This window comes from Salvelinus sp. IW2-2015, linkage group LG16 (genome assembly GCF_002910315.2).
Source record: "Salvelinus sp. IW2-2015 linkage group LG16, ASM291031v2, whole genome shotgun sequence".
NCBI lineage: Eukaryota > Metazoa > Chordata > Actinopteri > Salmoniformes > Salmonidae > Salvelinus > Salvelinus sp. IW2-2015.
In genome coordinates, this window is record NC_036856.1 from 35638901 (window position 1) to 35646311 (window position 7411).

The 7411-nt window shown below is 43.3% G+C and overlaps 1 pseudogene; it reads right to left on the reverse strand.

Annotated features, from left to right (window-relative positions):
- Positions 1-7411, reverse strand: part of LOC111976125 (inactive tyrosine-protein kinase transmembrane receptor ROR1-like) — a 505588-nt pseudogene that overhangs the window by 10066 nt on the left and 488111 nt on the right.

Consider the following 7411-nt stretch of genomic DNA (forward strand, 5'->3'; position numbering starts at 1 on the left):
CCTCCTACTGGAGAGTTGATCTAGCTACATCACCTCCTACTGGAGAGTTGATCTAGCTACAGCACCTCCTACTGGAGAGTTGATCTAGCTACAGCTACCCTTCGGTCTCCCATCCAGAGTTTTAACCAAGCCTAGCCTGCTTAACTATGATGTTCATCGCTGACTATTACCAATGTGCTATAGTGAGAATTATTGTTGAGATAGCGCCACTTAAAGACAAAATAGATTCACTGTTGTTATCGAAGTCATCCCAAAGAGAAGGTTTAACAGAGCAGATGAAATGTGACCATACTTTATCACTCATGTATCATCAATGAGACTATTTAGGCCTATATAGCATTTTCAAAGTCATCAACAGCTATTGTTTCAATTCAACACAGAAACACAACAGAAAATAGATAATACAATAGGCCTAGGGTTTGAAGCTCTGGTTGATTTAAAATGGAATGATATTTTGTGATATTGAATTGTGTTTGGTTGTCAACACAACCAAATATTAGCATTTGAAAGATATTTATCTTCTTTGCCACTGACTTAATCTGGCTTTAATTTCAGTTTGTCTTAGAATTCAGGAAACTGTCAATACCACCTCCCTCAAACAAAAAGGTATGGACCGGACTCCAAAACGACTCAACTTGTACATGTAGAGCAAGCCTGCCATCGCACATTGGGAATCGGGGTTGTGGTCAATTACATTTCAATTCCAGTCAATTCAGAAAGTAAACCAAATTGCAATTCCAAATTGTCCTGGCTGAAAAGCATTGAAGAGAATTGGAATTTCAGTGTACTTGCTGAATTGACTTGACATTAAATGGAATGATCATTTTCAATCATTAGTCAAATGCACTAGAGTAAAGAGGACTTCATAGAGCTGGGACAATAAACCGAAAATGATTGACACCGACCAAACCGACAAGGGGGGTTATGAAAGATTCCAGGAACTCCCAGATGAAAAATGAAATTCCTGACGGAGGCCACAGTCAGTTAAGGGGGTGGGGGAGGGAAGGACTGTTTGGGGGAGTGGTTAGCAATGGAATGGTGGTGGGGGATGTGACTGTTATCAAAGGGCAACAGATGTTTTTGGTTTGGGTTTCTCCCTCCCCGGGGCCAAACCAGACTCATCCTCGCCTCGCAGCACACCGGGCCAGGCTGTGCTGGGCGGGGCCAAACCAGGCTCATCCTCGCCTCGCAGCACACCGGGCCAGGCTGTGCTGGGCGGGGCCAATGCTGTCATGAACAACAAACCCTAGGTGACCTGGAGCAAGGCCCAGTGGATAGTGGTGACATTGAGGAGGACAGGAGCGGTGGGGCAGATGTATTTAGGGATGACATAAAGACTCAGACAGTAGACACTGTATTGTTAGTGGTTTTAGTTTTCTGTGACAGGAGGATACACTCTTCTAGATTCCCACAGGTCAATCTAAATCAGAGATGACAGGGACTTTGACGGGGACCACAACACTGGCCTGTCTGACAGAGCCAGTCCACTACAGCTGTAGCTTTGATTGGCTATAACATCAGGGAGTAGACCTTTGTCTCACATCATAACACAGCCTGGATAACCTTCTAAACAAGGTGGATAGAGATATATCAGAAATAACATTATAAGAATGCAGTGTTGACTGTAATACGATCTGCAGGAGAATATGAATGAACTTATAGGCAAAATACTCATACTGTTGTCACACATTACAAAGAGCCCCAATGAGACAGAGAACGAAGAGAGAGAAAGAGAGAGAGAGAGAGAGAGAGAGAGCGAGCGAGAGAGAGAGAGAGACAGACACACAGACAGACAGAGAGAAAGAGTGAGAGACAGAGAGAAACAGAAAGAGAGAGTGGGAGAGAGAGAGTGAGAGAATGAGAAAGAGAGAGAGAACGAAAGAGAGAGAACGAAAGAGAGAGAGCTACAGAGAGGGGCCTTAGCTACAGAGAGGGGACTTATACCTTGGGTTTGTAATTGGTGAGCATGGACATCTCAACGTTCTGTCCCCTGACAGGTTTGGGCTGTCTGGGGGCTGGGGGGCGAGAAGCCTTCTGGTTGTTACGACACAAACAGATGAAGAAGAAAAGGAGGGCGATGGCCAGAGGGATGGTTATGCTCGGGACCAGGATGTACAGAATCTCCATGTTACTGCCCCCACGCTTCTCCTTATAATCTGGATGGGACACAGGGTTAATGTCAGGGCTGGGCAATCTAAACACTGTAAATACACTGTCAATTACTAACATAATGAACTCAGGTAGTACTGTCACTTATTGTTAAACAGACCATAACATAACGCATAACAACTACTGTGTCTATTTGATAGGTCGCAGCACTGACTCCCAATAATAACGTAGTGTTTATGAAGCCTTATGACCCAGCCTGGCACACTGCTAACACCCTCTCTCACTACAGAAAGTGGTGTCCTTAGTGCTTATAAAACCTTAAACCCCCTCTATATCTCACCACAGATAGGGTGTCACTAGTGCTTATAAAACCTTAAACCCCCCTAAATCTCACCACAAACAGGGATGTCACATAGCTCCAAGCGGACCCCCTCGTCCAGCGTGAAACACCATGGTCCCTCCTGCTTGTTGCCGGGGTTACGGCAGTAGGAGTGTCCTCCGCTGAGCTCGGGGTATTGTACCGCCAGGTAGGTGTGGCTGTGAGGGTACTGAGAGTTCCAGGGCTGGCACTGACGACCTGACTTGGTCTTACTGACCGTCCCGCGGAAGTCTGAACCACTGCTGTTGAAACACTTGTGGTCTGGTCAAAGGGAGAAGAACATAAGAACATTGTTAGACAATTGGTAAGTATAAGTGAGAGAGTTTTAACTTTATTGTTGATGGGCTTCACTCTGATATGCAGATCCATGTTAACATGAAAGTATACAGGTCTGCTTTTGTTAATGGATCCTATTGCTTCTGACAGAACCTCTCCAATAGAAAACGTTGAGGTAGACAGTAGAAATAAGTCAAAAGTATCTTCCTCTAGTTGATCATGTGTGCTACGAAGATGTGCAATAGTCTTTCTGTGTATATAGTATATCATTCCATATCCATCCAAATAATGAAAACTATTAATTTGATAGAAACTGAATGTATCTTCCACATTTAACCCAACCCCTCTGAATCAGAGAAGTACGGGGGGGGCTTTCTTAATCGATATCCACGTCTTCAGCGACCGGGAGCAAAAAGACAGATTTTTCCCTTGTCAGCTCAGGGATTTGATCCAGAAACCTTCCGGTTACTGGCCCAACGCTCTAACCACCTGCCGCCCAACCCAAAGTCTATCTGCAATATTAAAGCTGATCTACCAAAATAAATAAAACTACAACTAAATGATAATTCTTACTCTTGTTGAAGGGCTCGACCATGGGGATCCCTATCCTCATACAGTTGGCAGCCTCTGGGCTGGTGTGTCCCGCCAGGTCCTCACAGTTAGGTAGTTTCAGTCTCTTCAGGATGATGGGGTTGGAACGGGCGATGATGTACTCAGTCTTACACAGGTCATTCTCTAGGATCTCACACTCGTCCTTACACAGAGAGGACAAGAGGAGAGGATAGACTTGAGGGTCAAACAAACAATAAAAGCAACATAACATTTTAATAAGAGGACCACAATGGAAATACGTCCTAGACTGTATACCTAAAGTTGTATTACAAAAGTAGTTTGAAATGTTTTGGCAAAGTTCACAGGTAACTTTTGAGATATTTTGTAGTCACTTTTCACAGGTTGGAACCAGTGTTTTTCTGGATCAAACGCGCCAAATAAATGGACATTTTGGATATATATCGACGGAATTAATCGAACAAAAGGACCATTTGTGATGTTTATGGGACATATTGGAGTTGCACCAGAAGCCTCGTCAAAGGTAAGGCATTGAATTATTTATTATTTATGCGTTTTGTGTCGCACCTGCAGGGTTGAAATATGCTCTCTCTTCTTTGTTTACAATGGTGCTATCCTCAGATATAGCATCGTGTTGCTTTCGCCGAAAGCCTATTTGAATTCTGACAGTGTTGGCTGGATTCACAACCATGTGTGATATTATAGTAATTTATTTGATATGGGCGCGCTGCATTTTCTCTGGCTTTGTGGCTAAGTGAGACGTAGCTTCCCGCCTAAACTCAGATTTTGGATTATAATATGAACTTTACCGAACAAACATACCATGTATTGTGTAACATGAAGTCCTATGAGTGTCATCTGATGAAAATCATCAAAGGTTAGTGATCATTTTAAACTCGATTTCTGCTTTTTGTTACTCTCTCTTTGGCTGGAAAATGGCTGTGTTTTTCTGTTGCTATGTACTGACCTAACATAATCGCAAGGTGTGCTTTCGCCGTAAATCCTTTTTGAAATCAGACACTGTGTGGCTGGATTAACGAGAAGTTTATCTTTAAAATGTGTGTATAAATACTTGTATGCTTGGAGGAATTTGATTATGGGATTCTGTTGTTTCGAATTGCGCCCTGCAATTTCACTGGCTGTTGGTTAGGAGGGACGCATACCGTCCCAATATCCCAGAGAAGTTTATGCTACAAGCCTAGAAGAGGTAGTATACGTAGTTGTGAAGCCTGTCATACATACCTTACAACAGTCCCTGGGCTTGTCAGTCCCAGAGCTGCGGTCACATGTTGGGAAGGCAAAGTGGCACAGATACGGATGGCGAACAGGGAGCAGCGGTCCTGAAAGATGGTGGCGTTCCGATCATGGGAAGCGGCTGGATGCGAAAAGTGGGAATTGAATATATGTGATCATCACTGCCATATGTGTGTCATGTGTGTTCATACTGTGTAGATCATGTGTGTTCTACTGTGTAGATATCAGTGTTCCATACTGTGTAGATCATGTGTGTTCCATACTGTGTAGATCATGTGTGTTCATACTGTGTAGGATCATGTGAGTTCCATACTGTGTAGATCATGTGTGTCCATACTGTGTAGATCATGTGTTGCCATAGTTTGATCGTGTTTCTATACTGTGTAACTCATGCTGTGTCATACTGTGTAGATCATGTGTGTTCCAACTGTGTAGATCATGTGTGTTCAATACTGTGTAGTATGTGTGTTCCATTAACTGTTAGTCATGTGTTCCAATGTGGTAGATCATGTGTGGTTCCATACTGTGTAGATCATGTGTTCCATACTGTGTAGATCATGTGTGTTCCATACTGTGTAGTCATTGTGTTCCATACTGTTTAGATCGGTGTGTGCCATACTGTTAGATATGTGTGTTCCATACTGTAGATATGGTGTGTTCATACTGTGTAATATGTGCTGTTATACTTTCCATTGTCGTTCCATACTGTGAATTCATGTGTTTCCATACTGTGTAGATCATGTGTGTTCCATACTGTAGATATGTGTTGCATACTGTACATGTGTGTTCCTACTGTTTAGATCATGTGTGTTCATACTGTTCTAGTCATACATGTGTGTTCCATACTGTGTAGATATGTGTGTTCCCGATACTGTGTAGATCAGTGTGTTCCAGTACTGTGTAGATCATGTGTGTTCAATGTGTAGATCAGTGTTTCCATACTGTGTTAGATCAGCTGTGTTTCCATACTGTGTAGATCATGTGTGTTCCATACTGTGTAGATCATGTGGTGTTCCATTACGTGTAGACATAGTGTGTTCCATACGTGTAGATCATGTGTGTCCTACTGTGTAGATCATGTGTGTTCCATACTGTGTAGATCATGTGTGTCCATACTGTGTAAGATCATGTGTGTCCATACTGTGTAGATCAGTGTTCCAAACTGTGTATCATGTTGTCATACTGTGTAGATCATGTGGTCCATAGTGTAGATCATGTGTGTTCCATACTGTGACTTATCTCCTGAACTCACTCTCACCCCTCTACCAGATATCCTCTCATCATCCTCACTGACAGTAATGACAAGCTACAGACTCAACCAGGGTCAGATGGGACCTAGCACCCACACACACACACACCACACACCACACACACACACACACACACACACACCACCACACACACACACACAACACACACACAGACACAGACACAGACATGACAGACACACACACACACACACACACACACATACAAGTCTGGATTTGAAAGTGTCTGGTTCTGATTACACAGAATACCAAATCTGGAGCATGACCCTTATCCCTGTGCTCCATGTCTGATTAAAATCAAAACACAGGGATTGAAGGGAAGCACACACACACAAAACACACACACATAAACACCCATGTACACACATAAACACGCACACACGCACGCACGCGCACGCACACACACACACACACACACACACACACACACACGCACACACACACACAGAGGCAGGCAGCATACCTGTGATCTGGGTCTCGATCTCACCCTGCATCTGCAGAGAGTCAACAAAGATGCTGCGGTTTCCTATGAAGCGAGAACAGGCCACTCCCCTGTACGGTTGGCAGAACCCCTCCTCATCAAAATCATCACTGACAACATAGGTGGAGCGAGAGAGAGGAAGAGAGTGAGAGAGAGCGAGAGAGAGAGTATACATTACAGTTATAATTATGACCACTAGAGAGCACCACACATTACACTATAACAGGGATGTGGCAGAAACACTCTCTACCAGAGTCCAGCACAACTTTCCTATGTATTGTATTTAAATGGTTTTAAAGTGTTATTTTCATTTCTATATTGAAAGGMTTCTGGTTTACTCAGATAAATGATTTCATTTCTTTTATTGCTCTAAATCYAAATGTTATTTTGTCTATTTCTCTTTTCTGTCTGGATAACACATAGATGGTGGACAATCTATTCCTAGTTCAACTGTCAACTGTATACAGAGTTAAAGAGTTAATGTCGGCCGTTGCTTAAGGGAGAAGGATTTCTTCATGGACTTTATAATGAAATATACGAGGAGCAGGGGCTTGGGAAATAAGCGTGTGTGTGTGTGTGTGTGTGTGTGTGTGTGTGTGTGTGTGTGTGTGTGTGTGTGTGTGTGTGTGTGTGTGTGTGTGTGTGTGTGTGTGTGTGGGACGTTGATTAACTATACTTGTGGGACCCAAAGCCCACAGAATAAAACACAAACATTTGACCAACTGAGGACATTTTGTTAGTCGCCACAATGTTAAATGCTATCTTTAGGGGTTCATGTTTAAGGTTAGAATTAGTGTTAGGTTAAATTGGTTAGTGTTAGGGCACATGACTCACACGACTCACATGCCACATGACTCACACGACACACACGACTCACACCACTTACACGACACAAGACTCCACGACTCACTGCGACACTCGACTCACAAGACTCACATGACTCACAGAGACGTCTTCTCACTATGAGCTTATTCAGTCAGGTGACTGAAGCCATGCCAGATGAGACCATATAGAGGCGTATGACATCATGAGGCCACACACATAGACTAGATTATCATAATTGTCACAGTAAGA